Genomic DNA, 26710 nt, shown 5'->3' with positions numbered 1-26710 from the left:
CCATGGTAATGTGTTTGGTATGCTCTATGATGTGTGTTGATCTATTAATTGTTATTGCTTTCCAGTGTTCTTGTGTGAAGCTGAGGTGATTGTTATGAGATAATTGACTTAAACATATTTGAGTCCTCGATCAGTTATTTTTGGGTTGCTTTCCAGTTGCAATGATAGGACTGAAGTGTTTGCTTTATTCTTGGTGATGTCATGTTTGACTTAACCATTATGAATCTTCGATCAGTATTTTGGGATGCTTTCTAGTTGCTCGTAAAGAACTGATGTGATTATTGTGAATTATCTTTTGATGCTTTTGAGCCACCTATTTAGGAATAAGGTGATTTTATATGATTATTTTATGCATTTATGAGCCTAGGGTAGTTTATCTACCTGTAATGTCGAGAAGCGCCATGCAATGGGGGCCGGGGCCCTAAGTGGTTCCCAAGGTAACTCATTGTAAGTTGTTTAATAAGTGAAAAAACTACACTAAATGGGAATTAAATGAACCTAATAAGAGTCTTTGTATGTTCTCACCCATGCCTCGAGTGCTAGTTCAAACTAGGATGGGAGTAGAGGGAATGCTTGGATGCGACCTTGCATCGTCAGTATGAGAGGATACTAGTGGCCACATAGGGATCACTAGGGGACCAGTGTCCTGAGAGACTACCAAGGTAACTCTAGAGTGATTCATGAGATGTCACTTTCCTTCTTACATAGTAGGTTTCCTACATGTCTTGTATGCCTCTAGGTCTAGATGTCGATCTATTTTGGAACCTTTGAGTTAGTATACTTTTAGGATTTTCTAGACTTAGAGAGTATTTGTGTTATGTGGTTTGATATCTTGTTTGGGACTTGAGACTATCTCCTTAGTGCAGTGGGAGTGGGCCATTTAGGTTCCACGTGGTCAAGTGGTAGTGCTTTCTACTCTTACCATTGAAATCCATTCGTAGTCACTGTAGCTAGAGCATTCTTTGTCTACATTTCCTTTCATTCTATCTATGTATCATTATGATGGATGGTTATATTTTATGATGGATGTTTGTACCTTTTATGATGGATGGATATATCATGTATATTGGATGGTTTGTTATTGTACTTTCATCATGGATCTGAGGAGGATGATGTATTTCTATTTCTATATATGTATATTCTTTTTGGCCTTTCATACCTGGTGACATGTACAGTGGATGATTGAGCATTCTGAATTTTATTGCCAAGTGGCATTCAGAACAAATGTATATTATTTAATTGGACATTGGACTTTCGATTATTCTTTCATATGGATTAGTATTTATTAGATTTAGTACCAATTAAAATTTAAATGTGACTCAACATCTTGGGATTCTTAAGGAATGTAACCTGTTATGTATGCTTATAGATGATTGTATGTTATTGCTTTTGCTACTTTATGTTTGATGTGTATGTTTTATCTTTTTTGTTTAAATTTTTTTTTTTGGCAAACTTAGTGAAACTTTAGATTATTTCTTTTAGATCCCTTGGTGGGGCATTACTGGTTATCTATCTCCATTATCCATTGAGATTCATTGACTTTGGTAAAAAGAGGGAGAGATAGATAGGGTATGATAGAAAGAGATATAGATGGGGAGATAGGTTAGTGAAGAGATAAGGAGATCTGTAGAGGATGAGAGGGAGAGACCAATAAAAGGATGAATAATTATAAGTTGACCTTCCATACATCTACAACATACCATTCCACACTAAGGTACAATTTCTAGTTTAATATTAAATAACAGATAAATATCTAACAAACACTTTTTTTGACCATTAGGTAGATGGTTCCCTCTTTGTGGGCTAATTTCATAGATAATAAGGGTTGGGAGAAAAAATATAAAGATAATAAAGGCAATTTAAGGATTATGGATATTAGAACATGCCATTTATGGATTTGCATAGTTGAATTGAGGAAGTAATGACATTTACTAATTTTTTCCTAAAATATGACACTATGGTCAAGAGTATTTAGAAGGTTGTAAGGTTGGTTAATCTTAGTTAAATCAAAGGCTTAAAGTCTATATATAATGTTAATATTTAAGCTTTAATTACAATAATAAAATGGCGTAAGTTTAAGTTTATTTATTTATTTTTATAGTATGTGGTAGTCATGAAAGTTGTTCATTTTCAATTATTAGAAATAACCAGTGAATTTTAAAGTTAGATGCAATAATTTTTAGCTCACAATTTGTAACTTTATTATCATAATAATTGTAACTCATTGACAACCATTAAAATAAAATTGGCAGTGTACATAACTTTGATTAGAAATCATTAAATATAACATGTCGAATGTAGGATACATAAATGTCATATATTTTGTGAAATGACTAACAATTCTCAAGGAAATGTAATGGGAAACTAAAAAACTATTCTCCACAAGTTTTTCCTAAGATACTTCCTACCTAAATCAATGTGGGAACTAAACAATATGGTATGAATATCATCTATGAAAACCTAATTGAAAATAGAATTCTATCAACACGTTACCTTACAAATGCTCTATTAGACGTGAATGAAAAAGATGGAACATCAAAACATGTGCATAAGATGATAGATAAACAAATGAATTGTTTATAATTCCTCACGAAATATAGAATTATGATCTCTTGAGAAAAATGATTGTAGGATAAGCACTTATATAGTTGGTAGGTGCAAAGCCAAAGTTCTCCAACTTTTTTCAAAAAATGATGGTCTTGTAATTGACATCTACATCTATCAAAGCACTAAAAGGCATTATATTTCTCTTAAATATTAAATTTTCAATCAAAATGCAAGAGTGTGAATATAAGCACTTATTTTTTTTGGATACAATGTGCATGTGTGGGTAGAAATATGTGCATGAATTAAAGAAAAACAACTCTATATTTTGGGCCAAGAAGTTTAGTCAATTACATGAAAAAAACCTCTTAAGAAAATTATAGTTGCGGATGTCAAAATTCATCAAAGCATTAGATTACAATAGCACGATTATGTTTACTTCTATTCATTGGATTAAAATACCATTTTCTCTATAGAAAAAATTTAGAGACTTATCACTAAGATTTTTTAGACAATCCATAAGGTCTCAACTTTCTTACTTTTCTCTTTATTATCTTTAAGTTTGGGACATACATTGATTAAAAAATTTAGCTCATTGTAAGATGAAGTTTCTCAATGAAAACTATATCCTTGAAGATTATATATGTACTTTGGCTTTTTTGTAAATGATCATGTTCATCATCCAAACATGATCAAGTTGAAAGCTATTCATTATAAATTAATAAAAACATCCAACATATTTGAAAGTTAGATGTCATTATGTGACCTGTTTAAATGTCTATAGAACCCATTCTCGATGTGCCCTAATCTAAAGGAGATGTGGGGGTGGGTAAGGAGTAAGAAAGATAAGAAGCTAAATAGTTGGAACCAAATTTTTTTGACATTGGCTAACATATACTAAGTATTTTAGAATATCCTTTCCTCATATATAGGATCTACTACACCCCATCTTGGATTTTCAACAAGTATCAATTTAATTATTGACATAAGTAATTCATGAACTTCTTATGGTTAGATAGAAAAGGAGGGAGAAAAAGGCATGCAATTAAATAGAATTGATGCACTATGAACAAAGGGGTAGGGCATTTTGTGTTGTAGAAGCACCTAAGGTACATGCACTTACAAGAGGTCAAAGGTCAAGATGTAAATAATTGTGATGAATTTAATGCAATAAGGTCATTAATGATGTATTAAAGTCACAATGATTGTACTAGAATAAACTTGTAAGGCTATGTAAGCCAAAATTATAAAGTTGTCAAAGCGTCCTAGTTGGTCATATGGTTAAGTGTTGCAAAATAATCCATGAGAGGGTACAAAATCTTGAAAAGGTCCTAAAATGTCTATTCGGACATGTTTGTAAGGTTCAAAAATAGATTTGAGTCATCAAGTGTGAAAAAGGGAAATATTGTCAAAATATTGCCCCAAAAGTTGTTGATTGTTCAAAAAGATGGTTATAAATTATCATTATAACACTATAAAAGTTCACATGTAATGGTCAAACTTAGGGAGTGAAGATAAGTTAAGGGGATGAGATCTAAGGATCAAACCCAAGTACCCTTGACTATTTGATTAGATACAAGGACATTCATATAGATGGATGATTTTTTAAGATTCTATAGGGAGTGGTTGGAGTACATGTGAATAGGAAAACATTTACAATGGGGAATCTTTTAAATATATTAGGCATGTAAGTTATCAATGAATTAAATTGTATTTTCCTAGATTTCTAATTCGATTCATGTGATTAGTCATGCTAATCCACTGTTGTTGAGCACTTCTATCACATGTTTTGAATTAGACCAATCTTCTAACTAATTTGGAATGAACGCTGAGTGGATTATGATTATCTTGTACCCACTTATTTTTCTAGTCATGATAATAATCAAAGATCTAATAGATTTTTGCAAAATATAATTTGAAACCCTCATATACTGACCTATTGGTAAGGCTTTTATAATTTCTTTAATTTAAACAATTCAAAATGAATGAAAACTTTGGAATTACAAAGTAGATTCACTATTGTTTACAACATATTTGGGTTTCCATTAAAATACTAAGTTATTTACAAGTAACATATTCCCTAGCAAAGAGTAAGAAGAGAAAATTTCATTTTGATAGTAAAACTAAACTTTTTATTTCTAAAGCACATTTATTTAGATTGAGAACTATTTCTATTAGTAGAATAAGTTAAATACAATCAAAGGGAACATTTTGAATCCACAATGGAGTTCGATTGATGCAAGCATATCCTGGGTTGCCTTGTTATCCTGCTCATTTTTGTTCATTCTACATGTTGGTGCCGAGTTACTCTAGCATTTAGTTGGTGTTGAGTTATTATAGCACTTGGTGCCGAGTTACTGTAGCATTTAGTTGGTGTCGAGTTACTGTAACACTTAGCTGGTGCCGAGTTATTGTATCACTTAGTAGGTGTTGAGTTACTATATGTGTCAAGTGTTAGCATTTGGATGTGATTTCTATGAGCCAACTTGCATGATTTATTTCGATTGCAATATTCATGTTAAGATCTTTTCTTGGGATGTGTCTAGACTGTTTTTGGGTTGGCCTTCCTATTATGTAATGTTCTAGAATGATCTATAAGCCATTTTGGAAAGTATATATAGAGTGTTTAGACTTAGAGTTAGGCAGTTTTTGGGAAGAGGATTGGGGAATAGAACTAGAAATTGTGAATTTGCTATTGGATCTTTGAATGTGAATGTATTTGTATTTGGCTATAACCTAGAAGGCCTTATAGATGGGTATGTATGAAGATATTTTGATGAATTAATAAAAGTATTTCACTCTTCTTCCTCTTTTGGTTGTTGTTCTTTGTGTTGTGTTTTCGATGTGTTAACTATTGCAAAGTGGTTTGAATAGCTGGGTGAGCCTTGGGCCCTAGTTATCCATCCCCTTCCTTGCATTAGGTGGTATTAGAGCTTGAGGTTCATGCTTGTGGAGATTGGATTGTGTAGAACCCTGATTAAAATTTGGCTGTAGGGTGAAAAATCTATAGATTTGACCTATAACTTGTAGAGGGTTACAATCTTGTAGGAACCTGATTTGTAAAGATGGTTTGAGGTAGAGAAAATGTTGATAATGCAATATTAGGTACATTGAGACAAATTGTAGCTAGATTATATGCTATGGAGATAGCCCAAAGGAGAGGAACACATCTAGATGATGTAAGTGATGATGAAGCGGTAGCACCAAACCTTAATCTAGAACCTGAAGAAGACCAAGATGAAGCAAGGTTGTTGAGGGTGTTGTCTAGGGAAAATTCAAAACTTGCTGTAGAAGTTGTTCCTTATGAAGGAGAATTGGATACCAATGTTATGTTGGATTGGATCTCTGATATGGAGAAGTTCTTTGAGTATGAACACACTCTTGATAATAGAAAGGTGAAGATTGCAATCACTAGGTTGAAAGGTCATGCATCACTATGGTGGGAATATTTGCAAACTGATAGACAAAGAAGAGGAAAGGAGAAGATCAGAACTTGGCCGAAGATGGTGAACAAGGTAAAAAACAAATTCCTTCTTGCTAATTACCAAGTTAGCTTGTTGAGAAAGATGAAAAAATTGAAATAAAAGGACATGACTGTGAAAGAGTATACTGAGGAATTCTATAGATTGGACATTAGATTTGGACATGTGGATGATGATGTTGAGAAAATTGTAAGGTACATAAATGGATTGAGATCTAGAATTCAAGATGAAATAAGTTTTGTGAAGTTGGAAAGTGTTGAAGAAGCATATCAATATGCCTTGAAAGCTAAGGAGATCTTAGCAAAGAAGCATGAACAAAGATAAAGAGGTAGAGGTGGTAGATTCCAGAGAGGCAGAGGTAGATCTTATGGTGAAGGTGGTAGATCTGAAAGTTTTATGCAGGATAAAGGTAAATCTGAATGGAAGAATGATGACAAAGGTAATACCGAATGGAAAAGTGGTAATTCTTACTGAGGAGGTACTAATTCTTACTAAGGAAGAGGTAATTCTTGTTTTAGAGCTGGATTTCATGGTAATTTTTTCAGATGTGGTAAAGAGGGACACATATCTTTTGAATGTAGATACTTTGAAAGTGGGCAAGGTAACGAAAATGCTACAATTCAAGGAGATGATGAGGGTTCACCAAGTGGACCTGAGGTTGGAGAAAATATGCTAGTGAGAAGAACCTTATGTAATAAGGGAAGTGATGAGGAACCTGTTTTAAGGAGAAGTCTTTTCAAGACAAGATGTAAGATTGCTAGAAAATGCTGCCAAGTGATCATTGACAGTGGAAGTTCTACAAATTTGGCATCAGAAGAGCTAGTTACAAAGCTTCAATTGTAGAGGTTGAAGCATCCTAAACCCTATCATGTTTGATGGATCAAAGATGAGCATAAGATATTGTTATGTGAGCAATGCCTTGTGAAGTTCAAGATTGGACATTACTTTGATGAAGTTTTGTGTGATATTATGCCTATGGATTTTTGTAATATTTTGTTGGGTAGACCTTGACGATATGATAGATATGCTATGCACGATGGAAGATTGAATCAATATACTCTTTGGGTGAATGGGAAGAAGCAAATATTGTTGCCTTTGATTGAAAGTCCAGATGAGGTTAGTTGTGCTACAATAAAAGTTTGCATGGTTAATGGGAAACAATTTGAAAAAGAAGTGAAGAAGAATCAAGTCTATTTTACCATAGTTCCTAGAGGACCGAGTGTTGGTAGTAATGACCGAGCAACAAAAGCTAGTAATGATCGAGTGACAATAGATAGTGATATCCGAGTACTAGTAGAAATTATAGAGTTGTTGAATGAGTATAGGAATATTGTTGCTGAGGATATTCCTAATGGTTTACTGCCAATGAGAAGAATAAGTTATTGTATGGATCTGATTCCTGCAGCTAGTTTTTTGAATAAAGCACCATATAGATTGACACCTACAAAGAATGAAGAACTTAATAGACAAGTACATGAGTTGTTGTAGAAAGATTTGATCAGAGAAAGCTTGAGTCCATGTGCTGTACCTACTGTATTATCACCTATAAATAATGAAAAATGAAGAATGTGTACTGATTCCAGAGCTATTAACAAAATCACAATGAAATATAGGTTTCCTATGCCAATGATAGATGACATAATGGATTCTTTGAGTGGCTATCATTAGATTAAAATTAGAAAAGGTTACGAATGGAAGATTGCTTTCAAGATAAAAGATGGTTTGTATGAATAGTTGGTTATGCCTTTTGGTTTGACTAATGCACCTAGTACTTTCATGAGGTTGATGAATGAAGTTCTAAAAAGAGTTTTGGGTAAGTTTGTGATTGTTTATTTGGATGATATTTAGATATTGAGTAAGACTAAGGAAGAACATCTTGAGCATGTATTAGACAGGTATTGTAGAGGTTGAAAGAAGAAAAGTTGCCAATTAATTTGAAAAAATGTTCTTTTATGCAAGAGGAGATTGTGTATTTGGGATTTGTGATTTCAGATGATGGATTGAAGATGGATCTTGAGAAGATTAAAGCAATTTTGGGATGACCTACACCTGAGAATGTGGGTGAGGTAAGATCATTTCATGATTTGGCTAGTTTTAATAGAAAGTTTATAAATAATTTCAGTGCTATTTGTAATGCTATGACTGAAACAATGAGGGGCGATAAAAAGGAATTCAAGTGGACACATGGAGCTGATAAGAGTCTTGAGACTTTGAAACAAAAGGTTGTTGAATTACTTATATTGGCTTTGCCTGATTTCAACAAAGTATTTCAAGTTGAATGTGATGCAAGTGGTAATGCAATAGGAGTTGTATTAAGTCAAGAAGGTAAACTTGTTGCTTTCTTTAGTAAAAATTTGAATGATGCCAAAAGGAAGTATTCAGTGTATGATCAAGAATTTTATGCTATTATTCAAGCATTGAAGAAGTGGAGGCATTATTTGATTCCTAAGGAGTTTGTGTTGTATATTGATCATAAAACTTTACAATAAATTAAATTAGAGACATATGAAGTGGGTTGAGTACTTGTAGAGTTTCACATTTGCTATTAAGCATAAGATTGGAGTTACTAATAGAGTTACTGATGCATTGAGTAGAAGACATTCTTTGTTGACTGAAATGAAGGTTGAAATTCTTAGTTTTGATGAAATGAAAGAGTTGTATGATGTTGATCCTAATTTTTTTGAGGCATGGAGAGAGTGTAGAGCACCAAATCTAATAGATCACATAAGTAAGTATGATGAGTATTTCATTCAAGAAGGTATGTTTTTCAAAGGTATTCAATTGTGTATTCCTAGAAGTTCTATTAGTTTGTATCTGATTAAGGAAAAGCATAGTTGTGGATTGGGTGAACATTTTGGAATTGATAAGACATGGAGTTTTTTGAAAGAGAAGTATTATTGGCCACAAATTTGTAAGGACGTTCAGAAATTTGTAAAGAGTTGTCGAGTTTGTCAAATTGCAAAAGGAGTAAGTCTAACTACTAGTTTGTATACACCTATTACTATTCTTGAGAAACCTTGGAGTGACATTAGTATGGATTTTGTTCTTGGATTACCTAAGATAGTGGAGGGGTATGATTCCATATTTGTTGTTGTGGATAGATTTTCTAAGATGGCTCATTTCATACCATATAAGAAGACATCAGATGTAGAGCATGTTGCTGAATTTTTCTTTAAAGAGATTGTGAGATTGCATGGATTACCAAGAAGTATTATTTCTGAAAGAGATACTAAGTTTGTTGGTTTTTTTGGAAGACTTTTGTGGAAGAAGATGGGTACTAAGTTGAAGTTTAGTTCTACATTCCATCCACAAACAAATGGACAAATAGAGGTTGTGAATAGGAGCTTGGGTAATTTACTGAGATGTTTAGTTGGAGATAAGCCAAGTAATTGGGAAGTAGTGTTGGCACAAGCTAAGTTTGCATATAACAATTTTATGAATAGGAGTCCTAGGGAAACCACCTTTTGAGATTGTTATTGGAATGCATCCTAAAGGTATACTAGATTTGAGAGATGTTGTTGGTGAAGAAAAGAGAAGCATTACATAGGAGAAGAATTTGCAAATTTTATGGAGTCTTTGCATAAGGAAGTGAAGTTAAGGTTGGGAAAAAGTAATTAGAAGTATAAGGAGAATGCTGATAAGTCTATAAGACATTATGATTTTGAAGTTGGTGATGAGGTGATGGTTAATTTAAAGAAAGGAAGATTTCCTGTTGGAACATACAATAAGTTGAAGATGAATAAATTTGGACCTTGTAAGATCTTGAAGAAGTTTGACAGTGGTAATGCTTATGAAGTTGAGTTACTTGTTGACATGGATATATCTCCTATATTCAATATTGCTGATTTGTATAAGTATCATGAGTTAGATGATGAAGTTGTTGTAACAGAATATTATCCTAAGAAGCATATTGAAGAGGTTGAGAAGATATTGGATCAGAGAGTTGGCAAGAGCATAAGAGTAAATTCAATATTGCTGATTTGTATAAGTATCATGAGTTAGATGATGAAGTTGTTGTAACAGAAGATTATCCTAAGAAGCATATTGAAGAGGTTGAGCAGATATTGGATCAGAGAGTTGGCAAGAGCATAAGAGTAAAAGATTACTATGAATATTTGGTGAAGTGGAAGAATTGGCCTATTGAAGATGCTTCATCGATTTCTCAATCTAAGTTGGATTCAACTCAGATTGTGACATCTCAATGATTTAGGAGAATAATTTCTTTCAATCCTAGTTGTCTGATGGAGGAGCATCCTGGGTTGCCTTGTTATCTTGTTCATTTTTGTTCATTCTACATGTTGGTGCTGAGTTACTGTAGCACTTGGTGTCAAGTTAGTGTAGCACTTAGTTGGTGCTGAGTTATTGTAGCACTTAGTAGGTGTCGAGTTACTATATGTGTTGAGTGTCAGCATTTGGACATGATTTTTGTGAGCCAACTTGTGGGATTTATTTCAATCATGGTATTTATGTTAAGATCTTTTCTTGGGATGTGTCCAGACCATTATTGGGTCAGCCTTCCTCTTATGTAATGTTCTAGAATGATCTGTAAGCCATTTTGGAAAGTATATATAGAGTGTTTAGGCTTAGAGTTAGACAATTTTTGGGAAGAAGATTGGGGAGCAGAACTTGAAAGTGTGAATTTGTTGTTGGATCTTTGAATGTGAATGTATTTTTATTTGGCCGTAACCTAGAAGGCCTTACAGTTGGGCATGTATGAAGATATTTTGATGAGTCAATAAAAGTATTTCACTCTTCTTCCTCCTTTGGTTTCTGTTCTTTGTGTTGTGTTTTTGTTCTGTTAACTATTGCAAGGTGGTTTGGATAGCTAGGTGAGCCTTGGGCCCTAGTTATTCCATCCCCTACCTTGCATCACTGATTCATTAAGATCTAAGCCTTGTTGCACTAAATTTGCAAGTATAGTCAAACATGTCACTAGTATGAAATTCATCTATTTGAATGTAAATGTTTTTGTTGGATAGAACCTCGATCAATACCAAGTATGAATGTTCATGATTAGAAAGTGATAAAAAATGATAATATTATTGAGACTTTTTAATATTATCAAAGGGATAATCGAATGTTATGTAACAGTCAGGAAAGATGGTATTCTTTAGCAGATAATAAACTATGTTTTGATTCCCAATGTGACAAGTTATTAATTATGACTAAGGATGTGGACTCTTGAAAGAGAAGAGGTTTAGGATCCTATAAACCGAGGGTGATATATTTAATAGGTGGGAGGTTCTGTTATATGTGTGGACAACAATGATTTTTTTTCTAGATTTGTGAGGTAAGGTTTGATTTTGAATTAGTATTGCTGATTGAACATATGAACTACCTTGTTAAGAAACATTTGATGATTTGAATTAATTATAATGAAAAGTAATCTTGTAAAGACTTGATAAATATGTTGAACAAACCTTAAAATGAAAACAAAACCTAATAACCTGATTGATTGAAGTTGATCAAGATGTGCCTTAAACAAAATTTTGTTTTGATCCCTAAGATGACAAACTTGATATGAATCCTTGAAGGTTGTTTGTCCCAATTAAACCCTTGATTTTATGGGATATGTAGTATGTTTCCTTTTATATGAATGAGGAACCTATCATGGATCCATATTAAAGACCTATTGAATGAGTGAAGATGTTGATTGAAAGAGTTGAAATTGGCTTTGAAAGGTTATTTATATGATTTTTTAAATTTGGATCACTAGGATCCTTGAAGATAGCTAGTTTTTAGGATGATCTAAATAATTTTTCTCTTAAGGATTTTAGAGTTCAAGGTCTATCCCTCTCTACCAAATGGATTTGCAAAGGCATATAAGGGCATAACCCCTAGAAAGTTCTCACAAGGAATAACATCAGTAGGGGTTCTCAACTTAAAGGCCACTCATGGAAATGAATTCTTATGAGGGATCTATTCATAGTGGACTTTTCACTAAGTATTTCTGGATCAATTATTTTTAAAGCTATTTCTAAGGTCTAGAAAATAGTGAAACCCCTTATACCAAGATGTAACAAGGACATACAATAACACCATATGTGGAGAGAAATTTATTTGGTATAATTTGATACATAAAGGAAAATATTCAGCTTCACTTCAAGACTGCTTGATATTACTATGGGCCAGAAAAGGACTACAAGTAATATCAGATATCATTAGTGATGGTCATCCTGTTGGATGGGAGTTCCTTGAGTTAAGTTTGATATCCCTTGTGAACAGTTTAGAAACTTTTCCATTATCAAATTTTCTTTCTCTTCTATTCTACTCCCTATTCCCTATGTTTCTAGTGAATTTAGATTCATATCTCTTTGTTAGTTTAATGATTCTCCTTTTCTTGAAATTAATTCCAACGACATATACTCCGTACTGATTTACAATGGTGACATCCTTTCCCACCTTAACCTTTTTTGGTCCCTTATCATTTCTAATCCTCAGTGGAAAGCTTCTTTGGATAACTTATGAGGTAGTTAGATTGTTCCAAATAAAAGAGTGCTTCTTTTGGAAGTAATTTTTGTATAAAATCCCTTTTAGAAAGATTAATAGAGTGCAATATTTTCCCTATTTATAGTATGTACATGATACAATCATGCACCTTTTCTTTGATTTATGGTGTGCTAAGAAATATGAAAAATGTTCAAATTATCTATACATGTTAACATTCTTATATTCAAGATAGTACTTGATAATATTTTGGATTTTAAACAAATAATTCAATGCATTTCTTTATATTAATTGACATACTATGGGTTATTTGGAAAATTAGGAATAAGAATATCTTTAATGGCATACCAAGATTCCTTAACGAGTTTCTCAAGAGACTTACATATATTAATGTTTCTTTTCAGGTTACCATCACTTTGAGGCTTTCTAGGAGAAATTTTGAAAGGCTTCTATAATATAAGACAATTGATATATACTGAGAAGATATATAAAGTGGGTACACATGACCTAGAGTAACCTTAAAGAATAATAAATTTAAAATATCCCTTCAAAACTTCCTTGGAGAAACCATAAATCAAGAATAACATCTAAAGAGGGAAATTTATCAACCACCTCACACAACAACACCTCCACCTCTTGGTTCACTTCACCCTACAAAACCTTTACCTCAAACATTGGAACATCTACCCTCTCTTCCCTCTCACAAAAGAAGTCCTACATCTCACACTTCACCACCTCCACCTCACACAAGAAAACCTCCACATGTTATTCTACCCATTGTACCCCCTAGTAGCGATACTTGATGTAGAAGTACCTCACATCCTTAAAATAATAATTGACTTTCCCCCTATTCTAGTTGTTTCTATAATCACACATGCTTATGCATCAATAATTTGGGAGGGAAACATACTCAAGTAGAAAGAAGGACATGTAGAATAAAAAATTATTGGATTGAGAGGAGAGAAAGTTCTAGAAACATAGATGATAAATACTAGATTTGATTCTAGTTTAATTTACCATATTCAATGCTAATATAAAGTAGATTATCATTTTTTATATATTTTGTATTATATCTAAAGTGCATTTAAAGCCTTTACACAATTTTGATAGTAGTTATAAGGTAAACACTAGAGAGCATTTTTTTTTGGATAATTTATAGCTAATGCAAAAAATATAATTAAAACTCAAAGGTAATCATTTTTATTTATCATATTTAAATTTAAATCATGAAAAAAATATTTTGGGAAAAGAACCACAATTTATAATGCATTAAAAAATTATAGTTGATATTTTGTAATATTATCACAATAGCTACAACCTACTTGAAACTATAAATGCAACAATGTGGAGGAAGTCATAAATTTGTTTAAGATTTTTTTAAGCATCTCAAATATACAATAAGTGAAAGCCATGTATCTATTGAAAAGGTCATAGAAATTCTTAGACAAACACAATGGAAAACTATAAATTCATTCTCCTTAATTGTTGCCTAGAATCTCCCTACCTATATCAACATGGTAAGATGAAGAATTTGGTATGAGAATAATCCATGGGAGATAAAACATGTAATAAAATACTCTTAGTGTGTTGGTAATACCACTCTACTAAACATGAATATGAAATACACAACCATTCCTAATGAAATGATGATAGGATAAGCACTTATATAGTTGGTAGGTGTATATTAAAGTTTCTCTATTTTTTCCAATATTCTCACAACCATTAGCAGAATAATAGCCTTGTAATCTAACATCAATAAGATAATCGAAAGGTAGAGGGGTAAGTTAAAATTTTAAGGTACAAGAGTCTTGGTAGAATTCCATAAAAACTATGAAAGTATTAAAACAAGTACCTAAATTTTTTGAAAAAAATGTGAATCTAGGAATAGGAATACATGGGAATCAATTGGAGAACTAATAGATAAAGTGCTTTTTACAAGTAAGGCAAGTGAAATATTAAAAAAAATAACTCTAAAGTTAATTAGTGTTTCGTAGGATTCAAACATTCATCAAAGCATTAACATTTTTTTATGGTTAGTGAAGTGCCCAACTTTATTAATACATACATGTCAACATATTTATAGCGTATTAGATGGAAGATTTAGAACAATGTATAAAACACATGCAAACATATAAAAAATAAAGGAATATTTTATCAAATCCTATAGATTGTTGCTAGTTTGTTAGAAATGCATAGGGAAAGTGAGAACATAAATATAACATTTGGAGTGTTTGATAAAATATTTCAAAGAAACTTCATTTTAAAAGATACATATTACCTTGATCTTCCTTGGTAGGAATGCACAAAAAATAATAGTCATAAGAAAGGGGACAAGGCTTGTTTGATAACATACTAAATAATCAAAACTTAATCTAATTAGTTTATTTCTAAACTTAGGATTTATAAAAAAAAAATTGTTTCTTCTCACATGCTTATTATTTTGTGTGCGTTACAAAAAAATTTGTATTTTTAGATTGTGATGCTCATTTTATTAAGGGTGGATGTGGTGAGAAGGATGAGAAAGATAAGTGAGAGGATGCAGACACAAAGAAGAGGATGGTGCAGGTCATATTTTAGTGCAATAGTAAGTACAATGTGGTTTTGTTCCATGAAAAGGGATTTAATCGTAGTTCCTATGACTCATCCATTTTTTTATATATTGCAGTGTGAAAGACATTTGAAGAAGCTGAGGCGCCCATACGAGGAGTGGGTGGATGTAGAGTTGAAACTAGTTGGACAATGGAGAGTACATGCATAGCTGTTCAATTTATATTCAACAATATCTATAAAGCCACTAGGATGAAAATAGATCTGGCTGGATATTCCAGATGCTGGTAAGGAGGATAAATTGATACAATCTTTAAATGTAGAGTAAGTTTTTTCTAATTTAAAATACAACTATTACTTTAAAACTGATTCTAATAGCATCTAAGTTGTTTGTAAAGAGTTTCTGGATAAATGAGGTTGATGATGTAATACAATACTGTGCCACATATATCTATAATACTTTAAGTTTTGATGGGTACCAAATTCTTAATAAATGACAGGCTTGAATATACCTATGAGTTAATGAAAAGCATGGAACATCACACACTAAGGAAAGAATAAGCTTGGGAAAAAAAGTCATTTTTGACTATTTAACGCTTTTGGTTTAAGAATTAAGCTTAGTGTGTGATGTTTAAGCTGTCCAGAAAAGCACAAGACATATATCTACCATCTCAATGCACCGATGTAGATTCCCTTGGTAGTGCTATTTTGAATGCCTCTATTTTTCATTGCAATGCCTAATGTTGAATAACCATTATTTTCCTTTTTAAATATTTGGATAGTACAATTGAAGTGAAGGTAGGCACTACCGAAAATCATACACACCATTAAAAGAAGTTATTTATCACATTACAAAATATCTTATATATTCTTATTTCTCACCTTACAAAATATCTTATATATCTCTTTAGTGAATTGAAACCGTAAAATTATAAATGTTTAATGTAAACAAAAGATGGAAGAAGTTCTTAAGTTGCTGAACTTGCATAAAGGGCAAGAAATTTACAGGTAATTATGCCAATTAGCTTGCCAAATTCTTAAGTCTCTGATCCATTGTATTCTGGTCTCTCTTCCATTCCATTATCATCTCTTGTAGTGGCTCAAAATTGTGTAACTCTACTAGCTACACTCACATCTGAAATGCTTATTATTATTCTTCAATCCCATCCTCTTAGTTTATTGATTCACCTTCTTGCATATCGATGTATCCCTTCATATTTTCAACTTATGGAGTTAAAGTTCTAGGTCAAGATTTCTATCGTCCCTTCCGTAGTCTTACTGAAATGAGCATTTCATGAGCAAGTTTGTCTATATTATTTCTTCTATCTTGGTTTTCTTCTTTTTGATTTGTCCTTGTCTTTGAGAGGTGCTGATGCATTTACATCAACCAAGATATTCATGCCTATGGTTTGGATATCTGCTACTCCTCTCCACTCTTATAGACCATAGCCAAAAGATTTTTGTTCTCTTACAAACATTCATATTGTAGCCGTTCAAAGTCTGAAATGACAAACCTTTGGATCTAGCTTTGTTAGATGTGCGACTATCATCACCTTGAAGTTGACCGTCTAATGGTTCACAAATACATTGCTACTACTTTATTGTTGGCCTCCTTTGTGTTCATATAGAATCGTCACTTTGAAGCCTTGCTGGCAGCAAGAGTTATGTGACTAATTTAATTATTTTGGTGACTAAGATGCAAGAAGGTAGATGCCTTCTATTAGTAGTATTAAACACATGTAGTTTGAATTGCTGCTCTTACATGTGTAGGTAAGTGCAGATGTGTGCTCGAAGGCCAATGCTGAAAGTATACTTTGACAATTGAATATGATGGAGAATATAAGGATTCTAGAAACCAACATGACTTCTATGGCAATAAATAGGTTTCTTTCCATAATAGAAAAACATAAGACATGGAAAAGAATGATGAACTCACTCTCTCCTGTTAGAACAGATCAAAAGATGGAATCTATATTTACAGGATTCGATGCATCTTAATTTATTTTCTCAGGATGTTGAATCTATGATGATAAGTTCCTTCTTCCTAGAGTAGGTGCAATCCAGGCGAGAGAAATTTAAATAAAATATAGATGAGAGTCTTTTTTTTGCATCAATTGCGGTAATGCCATACATACTCTAACAACCACATTTGATTTTTTTCTGTTAATTATAACATTAACCCCTCAAATGCCTTTCTTTCCTTGTGGCCCTCCAAGCAAAGAGTGTACGCTATGAACTGGCTAGAATTGATGGGTATTTATATATGTTGTAAACGTATGTAGTTGTTCTTAGGGGATATATGTTCCAAATGTATGTAGTTCAGAAAGTTTAAGAAATTACATATATATATATATATATATTTGGCACTTTCAGTCAGTCATGCTATGTTATCATATTTGTATGGTATATCATTCATTTTTCTTGTGCATTTTTAGAATTTAATTTTGTAAGAATTATGTTGTTATAATCTGAAATTCAAATGACCATTAATGTCTCACCCCCTTGGGAAGAATTCATCATTTCCAATGGGTTTATCTCATCTTCTTTATTAAAAACTTGAAAATTGTTTTGTCATATGTAATGACATAATTGCAAAATAATGGCCATATATGGTCAAAATATATGGTCATAAAAATGTAGAATGGAAGGAATACTCTAGCTAGGATTTTTCATCATAGGTAAAGTTTATGTTGACATTTGAATTTTCTCTATAGCCACATTCATGGTAGTTTTGAGTTATTTCACACTAAGGTGCAAAGCTGGTTGAAGGTTTAGATTGGTGATTGTAATAGTTACAAGGATTTTGATGGTGAACAAGAATTGCCACATATTGTGGATGCCTGTGATATATAATCCAATTTTACCCTAATATTTTATGATTAGTTTTATTGATCTTCTTATACCAAACATGATCCTTTGTGTACCAACCTTATGGATAGAAGTTTACAGTTTCCATGTAGTACACACGTGTTTGAAAATAATACCTAAAATGCCTTGTTTACATCAGAGGTTCCAATAAGGAAAAAGCTCCTAGAACTTGTAAACTGAAAACCATTTTTTAATAACCACTCTAGAATAAGTAATATAAAAAAATAAAGATTTAAGCTCAAGACTACATATCAACATTGTTATCTTTACTCTTTCAAAGTGTTGTTATAAATAAATTGTATAATGCTAGTGCTGATACAAAATGGTGCTTACAAATTTATTTATATATCCTAAATAACACAAGGCAGTGACTCAAGCTCTCTTAGAGATCTTTTTGATATTAAGTTACAAATAACTTCTCCCATACTTTGGTTTTTATTTCCACTAATTACAAACATGTTAATGCCAATTCCTCTGTCTCCTCAATTTAATTTTGTTTCACTGGGATACATAGCTAAAATGTAACATGCTACTTATATTTTGTGTGTAAATTGATAGATTTTTTTTTTTGAATAGTTTTATATATCTAGGAGTAATAATGTATATTCTAGACTAGAGTAGATCATACAATGTTCTAGAGTTAGTCAAATATTAACACCCAATAGGATCCTATCATCATTCTTTTTCTATCTTATATTCTTTTTCTCTCCCAATATTTAGACCTATCTATTTCCTTATCACTTCCCTCACCCCCTTCCCTCCCCCTCTCTCTTTCCTAGAGTTTTTCATTGATGCTTTAGGTAGTATTGTTGAGTTTCTTGTATGTTTGATAATTAATAGAATTAAAAAAGAGATGAATGTAGATAGAAATGACTGATCTTCTTTCTTGATTAAGAATTCCTCTACTTGTCCATCATGGGATACAAAGTTTCTTCAATGGATAATCTTTCCTTGGGAATGAATTGATTGGATAGATATGTGATTCTTTCCTTAAAATCTTTATTCCAATTGTTCAATTTCTCTTGATTTCTTGAATTATTTTTGGTCATGAATGTTTTCTTGAGTAGTTATTGATATCAAAATGATAAGAAATTATATGATTTTTAAATACAATTCATCAATAATTTTTGGATTAATGTCATGAACCCTCAAATTATGTATATATATTTGATAAATTATTAATCTCAATATATGATATTAATATGTACTTGTAATTGTTATTTTTAAGTAGCATTTGACGATATATGTAATTGTAATTGATATTAATTATTAATTTCAAAACTTCATTATTAGATAAATCATTTGACACTTAATTATTAAAACTTTATTTGATAATTTATTTAATATTAGTCATTAACCTCAAACTTATAATTAGTAATATTTAATTATCAAATATCATATTGTCATTCATTAATAAAATTTTGAAGATACCAAAGACATTATAGTTAACCCATGATATTAAAACTTCAAACATCATAACATCCTTGCAATATACATAAAACGTTATATTAAAACATATTGCATTAATACAAAAAGGAGGGTCTGAAGGGATGTGTTGCATCACCCATCATGTTATAAATAGACGTGATCTATTGCATAGGGAGGGAGGGTGGAAAGTTTTAGCAGTTCGAAAGGTGATTTGGAATAAATTGAAAGTATTTAAAAAGAAACAGTGGACAGGTTTGAGAAATAACTTTCCATTAAAACTTGGCATGTAAGAAAATACATCCCTTGAAAACAATGTCAGCCTCAAAGGGTCAGCCGTGAGCCCCAAGTCCACACGGGAGATCTTGATTAAGTGTTAATAAGCATAGAGTGTGACCGGCGGGGGAAGTTGGAAAACTTCCAAGGTATGAAATTATTATCCTTGACATATATGGAATTATTTTCCAACATTTCACCAAGTATTAGTGAAACATAATCTTTTATATAGATATATAGAATTTTAAAACTCATGTAATAGTAAATATAAATAAATAAGATTTTTAATATTAAAATAAAATGTACAATTATAAATTTAAATCATATATTTCTTGTAGTGGTCACATGATGAATAGGGAGTGTGCACAGGGGGAGGAGTAAATTAGTCATGTTGGGGCAGATGAATCCCAATATGGACTGAGGTCTAAGGGAGCCCCAAGCTGAGCATGTCCAAACTCAGAGCCGCAGTAAATCTTCCATTCATCAAGAGACCTACGACAAGGGAAACAATGATAAAAAGTCTACGGATAACAATAGTGTTAAGTGTTTTCTCTTAAGAATGACTCAATTCAAAATAGAATTTCTCTCTAACGTTAATTTATATATTTATTTATGTTTTAGGACCATTTAAATTTTGACCTAGTAGGAAGGGTCATTACAATTAAAAAGATAAGTGAGTCTGACTAGTACATGATCTATTTTCCCACTAACAACCCAACATAGGGCTCTGGGCCAAATTTGGGACAAAATGTTTGAAACTTGTTGTACTTAGGTATGGAACATTTGAGACATTATGTACCTTGGTAATTTTTTTTCCAAATATTTTATACCTAGGTGATTAATTCAAAAGTCAAACGTAGAGTTAGGATGGTGGAAACAATGTGGAAAAATAGGAATTAGGCTGTTAGAATCAAGAAGAACAAACATCATATCTCAAAAATACCAAAATAGAGACTGATAAAGAATCTATTTAGAAGAGATAACTTTTTAGTATGGTACATTTATCTCCCACTTTATTTGGAGTATGAGAAAAATCATGCTCAAAATATAGTAGATCAATTCCAAGGTCAAGGATAGAAAAAACATCAATCCACCAAGTGAATTATATAATCATCAAATTAGAAAAAAGGATAAGAGAGGCATTAATTTAAAGAGAGAGAAAGAAGAGAGAGAGAGAAACAAAAATGAACATGACCACTAGACTAGTAAGTTATTGTTGAACAATATGGATAACTGAGATGGGGTGAATAAATTATGATGAAACTATTTTCTTAAAATTAATTGATCCAAAGAAATATTAAATCAAATAGATAAATAAAATGGGTATGAACATGAAATAAAAAGAGTAGTATGCAAAATGGATACCATATTTTCTATAAGGGCCCGTTTGGTGAGCAGAATAGGAATACATATTCTGGAATACATATTCTGGAATAGAACGTATTCCTGTTCTCCGTTTGGTTCAGCCAATATTTGATGGGAATTCGCGGACCCGAAAATTTATGTTTTCTAAAATAAATAAAAATGGAATAGGAATACGTATTCCAATACCACCTATTTTGGTGGAATTGCAAAACCCCATTTTTGGGCCAAAAATGGAATACGTATTCCATTTTTGCTTCGTATTCCAATCCCGTTTTGGTGCATCCAAACAAAAAATTCACAATTTTTGGAATACGTATTCCTATTCCACTCACCAAACGGGCCCTAAAAAAATAGAGATTGGAAAATCCATTGAGAATGCTAATTCTTAATTATGAAACACAAATTAAGTGGACACTAGTTAAGGTGATTTCTACAAAGGTGTTCACTATCAAGTTGCTCACAATATGTGGGCTCATTTCTCAACTATCATAAGCAATAAAAAATAAACTAATTTCCAAAGAGTCTTACTATTAAAACATGAACTCATGAAGTTTGATCTACATATGTATAAAGTTTGTTTTAGTTGAGAGAAAAAAAGTTTGTAGTAGATCCTTTTTGGAATCTTCTACCAACATCAAATCTCTTTACATATGTTGACTTGATGAACAACTAAGGCTCAAAATATTAGTAGTGGAGCGAAAGGAAATGTTACATGTAAAAATATCCTTTCTATGTTACCATGATACCCATAAATAGGTATTCATAAGATACTCTTATTACATATAATAATTATCAATGAATAAATAAATTTTAAATATGTGCTTGATATATTCTAGTTCTAATAGGAATTCCAAAACCAAGATCAAGTCTTGATATCTATCAAGTTTATGAACCACTAAAGGAACACAATTAACAACACCTGTTTATATAATATGAATAGAATTGATCTACCAAAATCTTGTGCAATGCTTCATGAATGGCCAAATAGAAGTGATACCAAGAATAATATTTGAACACAATAACCAATATAAAACCTCTTTAATATTCATTATTTTTTGGTAACTATCTTCCATTATTATCCCAAAAAGTACTACATATCTAGATAAAGGAATAAATCTACACTACTCATTATTATATCACATTGTATAGGATATATCAATGTTGTACATCATTTGAAGCATAGTATTTTGTATCATAGTTTTTGACATCAATGGTAAAATTCCCATATCTTCTAAATAACATCCTCCTTTGGAATTGATGACAAAACATAAATAAAAATATCAAAAACTCCAAACTCGAAACTCCAAATTATCCAGAGTTCCATAAATTTAAAAAATTCCCCTTTGTACAACAATTCCTTTTTCTACTTTATATTTTTATTTTGTCCCCAATTTTTCCATAAAAGGAAAAAGGAAAAGTAAGAATATTGTAAGGAAATCAAGAAAACATTACATTTTTCACTAAAAGATTTGGTCTTGTACATTTCTTTCACAATTGGGAAAATGGTCTTCCAAGATAGGTACATCCAATATGTAGGAAAATAGTAAGTGGGTAAAAGCACAAAACCGTGTCACCATTTTGTAAAGGAAAAGGCTAACAAAAGTATAATTGTTCACCTTCAATGACATAAAATTGGTATTATTATTTTGAATATGAAAATGAAGTAAACTAATGAAATGTGTAGAAATGGATGAAGTTTAGGATTATAATTTTTAATAATTATTTGAAATAAGAATTGATATATTTTCCTAATTTTTATAGATAATTTTTAGGCTGAAAAATGTTGAAAATTAGGGGTCTAGTTCCCACTACAAAAATATATGGAAATAAAATTATTTCCCTTTGATCTCAGATTATGTTATAGATAACATATATATCTAGAATAATCAAAAATAAAAATCGGCTTTAGACCTATATTTTCTCTTTTATGAGGATTGAAATCTCAACTCACCTTAAATTGATAGTTTTCATGTCTCATCACATTTTTCAAAAAAAATCTACTCTATCTAGGAGAAAAATTATAAATTCTAGAAGAGGACTCTCTCCACTAGAACATCAATATAATTTTTGAATTTTTTTGATATGATCTAATACTTTTTTTCTTTCTCATAATTGACATATTTTTAAGTGCTAAAATATGTGCTTGTAGAGTTTTTTAATTACAATAAACTATATCTAATTAAAACACTATAAACTCTATATGATAATATTTTTGACTCTGAGCATTATAAAATGGTGTTTACATATTAAAAAAAATCATAAAAAATATTTAGAGTTATTGAAACACCACTTTTATGAAATAAAATTATTTCTTTAGTAATTGGATGCAAACTAGTATAAAACATGCATTTAATAGATATTTCCAATTGGAAAAGTGCGAGACCATATATAACTTAGCTAGAATGAATTTATCTAGATCATATATTAAAAAAAAATAGATTTTAGATAGAAATACTCAAATTTAGTCATTTTGATAAGTCAACCTAAAAGGTGACACACCTTTGTACTTTTACCCAAGCACTACTACTTCAATATTCCATTCAATAGATTTTTACAAAAAAATGGATGTAATTATCTATAATTAGTAGGTTGGATGCTTTTATGTTTCTGAAAATTTCACAAGAACAACTATTTCTTCAAAAATGGAAACTTTCTAATATTTTGATAAGCTATATGAGGTTGCAAATCTCTATTTTTAGAGACTCTAGGCATAATATATTTGTAGCCTACAATTTTTGTATACTTAGTAGGAAAGTATTCCATGGGAATTTCCAAAATTGTTAACCTTCTATCACCATTAGATCCTTAGATTTGTTTCAATTAAAAGGATTTATTGTCCTAAGTGTCTTGAAGACTAACTAATAGACAAGTTGGTAGACTTAGTCATCAAAAGTGTTTTCATTATTGGCAACACATGCAAAGGAATTACGACTAGTAGAAAGGCACAATCGAAAATTCATGCTAATGTGTGATTCTGGCTCACAAGGGTAATTAGAATAGAGGAGATATGAAATCCTGGAAGAAGTGATGAAAAAATTATTCCACTTAGGAAAAGCATGCTAAGTGAAGTCTTCATAAGTAGAAGGAAGAAAAGAGAAAGAAATAACATGCACAATAGTGAATTGATTCAATTAGGTTAGCATGATGATCCTTGAATGAAGTAAGAAAATTGTGACTACCTAGTCATGTAGAGGGTAAGAGTGCACTCAATGTTGTATTTAATGGTGATGGGAGAATGGAATGAGGAATGATCAAAATAATTTTAATTTCAATTCTTTCCAACTAAAGAAAGTCATTGAGAACACATAGCTGCTATGACTCATGTACAAACATGCTACAAAATGACAAGAATGATGCTCTACTATAACTAAAGCTTGATCTAGCGAGTAGGGTGCGAATTAAAAATTTGAATTCCCAAATCAAATCTTCCAAGAAAAGCAATAGAAGAGTATAAAAAAAAACAAAGATGAAAGGATAAAGGCTAGATTTCCAAGCGAATATCCAAAGACCTAGAAGGGCTGAGCTAAGGTGGAATCTCATAAAGTAATGAAGATTGATTAGAGATATCATCTTTAAGGAGTGATTGTGCTTAGAAGAGGAAAGTGTGTTTGAACAACAAAAAGTGTATCATGTGCACCAATAGAGAGAGGGAAGCACACAAGTGACTAGTGAATTAAGTTGCAACATTGAGAGAATGTGGAGCATAGTTCCAAACTAGTCAAGAGAGTTGAAAAATGATCTATACCAAGCTAATTTCTGTAGCTAAACTATTAGATAATTTATCTGTTATTTACGTACCTTTGCAACAACAAATCTCATTGAGGGTGGACCCTAACAAGTTCTTTGTATAAATCTCTTAACATGACAATATATTAATTTGTGTTCTAAATGTTGTGATGTAGAGCCTAATCAAACTCAAAGGTATATTCAGTGTAGTTCTCTCCCCATATTATTTATACGGGGGGGGGGGTGGTGGTTTGGGGGGAGTGCCCCCAAGACGAGGTCAAGGGGTAGTGCTCCTGTGGGGTCTTGGGACAACACCCTAAGTGCGTTCCTTGTCGTAATACTAGGTGGGGTCAAGGGGCAATGCGAAGCCAAACATGACCTTAAATTGTTAAAGGTGTTGGCTACTATTTTTTCTTATTAGACGACTTATTCTAGCCTTAATTTTGTAAGTGGTAAAAATATTGTATAAAAAAGGCTTAGGGTTAGGGATCTGATAATGTAATGTTGAGGTTTTAGCTTCTTGTAGTAGTATTGAGCTGTAAGTGATTGTGGATTTTAATCATTGGATAATAATAATATTGGACTTGCTATTGGTGGACGTAGCACAGGGATTGGGTGAACTAGATTAAATCTTACTATCTTGTGTTCTCTTCTATGTGATCTATTATTCTCTGATATTGATTATATTTGCATGTAAGGGTAAAAGCACAAACCTATGTCACCCTTAAAGAAAAAGGCTAACAAAAGTATAACAATTCATCTTCAATGACATACAATTAGTAGTATTATTTAAAATTTGATAATGAAGTAAACTAATGAAATGTGTAGAAATGAATGAAGTTTAGGATTATAATTTTTAATAATTATTTGGAATAAGAATTGATATATTTCCTAATTTTTAAAGACAATTTTTTACTTGTTGAAAAACACTGAAAATTAGGAGTCTAGTTCCCACCACAAAACTATATGGAAACAAACTTATTTCCCTTCAATCTTAGATTATGTTATAGATAACATATATAGCTAGAACAATCAAAAATAAAAATTGGCTTTAGACCAATATTTTATCTTTTATAGCGATTCAAAATTCAATTCACTTGAAATCGATAGTTTTCATCTCCCACCACATTTTTCAAACAAATCTATTCTAACAAAAAGAAAAATTACATACTCTTGAATAGGACTCTCTCCTTTAGGACGTTATATGAATTTTTTGTTTTTTTAATATGATTTTATATTTTTTCCTTTCTCAAAATTGACATATTCTCAAGTGTTAAAATATGTACTTGTAGAATTTTTTAATTACAATATACTATATCTAATTAAAACACTATAATCTCTATACAAAGATATTCTAGGCTTTGAGTTCTATAAAATGATGTTTATATGTTATTAAAAACATATCATAAAAAATAGTAAAAGTTATTGAAATGTCAATTTTCTGAAATAATTTTATTTCTTTAGTAATTGGATACAAACTAGTATAAAACATGCATTTAATAGACATTTTCAATAGGAAAAATGTGAGACCATATATAACTTAGCTAGAATGAATTTGTCTAGATCATATGTTTGAGTAAAATTGATTTTTAGATAGAAATACTCAAATTCAGTCATTTTGATAAGTGAGCTTGAAAGGTGACACACCTTTTTACTTTTACCCATAACTATTATTTCTATTTGAGGTTAATCCTTACAAGTGGTACCAGAGCTAGGTTGTCATTTTCTTTTTGGCTTATACTATTGTCATTTTTTTTAGCAAGACCATCTTCATTTTTTTTAGCAATCCTCTATAGAAATGATAGATGAGAGTAAGCTAAAGGTTGAGAAGTTTAATGGGTAGAACTTTCAGTTATGGAAGATGCGAATGCAAGATTATCCTTATCATAAGGATTTATAAAATTCATTGAAAAGAAAATCTAGGAAACAGGGAACCATGATAGATGAGGACTAGGAGATTTTAGACAGAAAGCCACTTGGAAGCATTCAATTATGCTTGGCACCATCAGTGAAATTTAATATTACAAAAG

This window comes from Cupressus sempervirens, chromosome 7 (assembly GCF_028749045.1).
Source record: "Cupressus sempervirens isolate cs-2001-9-10 chromosome 7, ASM2874904v1, whole genome shotgun sequence".
NCBI lineage: Eukaryota > Viridiplantae > Streptophyta > Pinopsida > Cupressales > Cupressaceae > Cupressus > Cupressus sempervirens.
Note: the sequence above shows the minus strand (reverse complement) of the source record.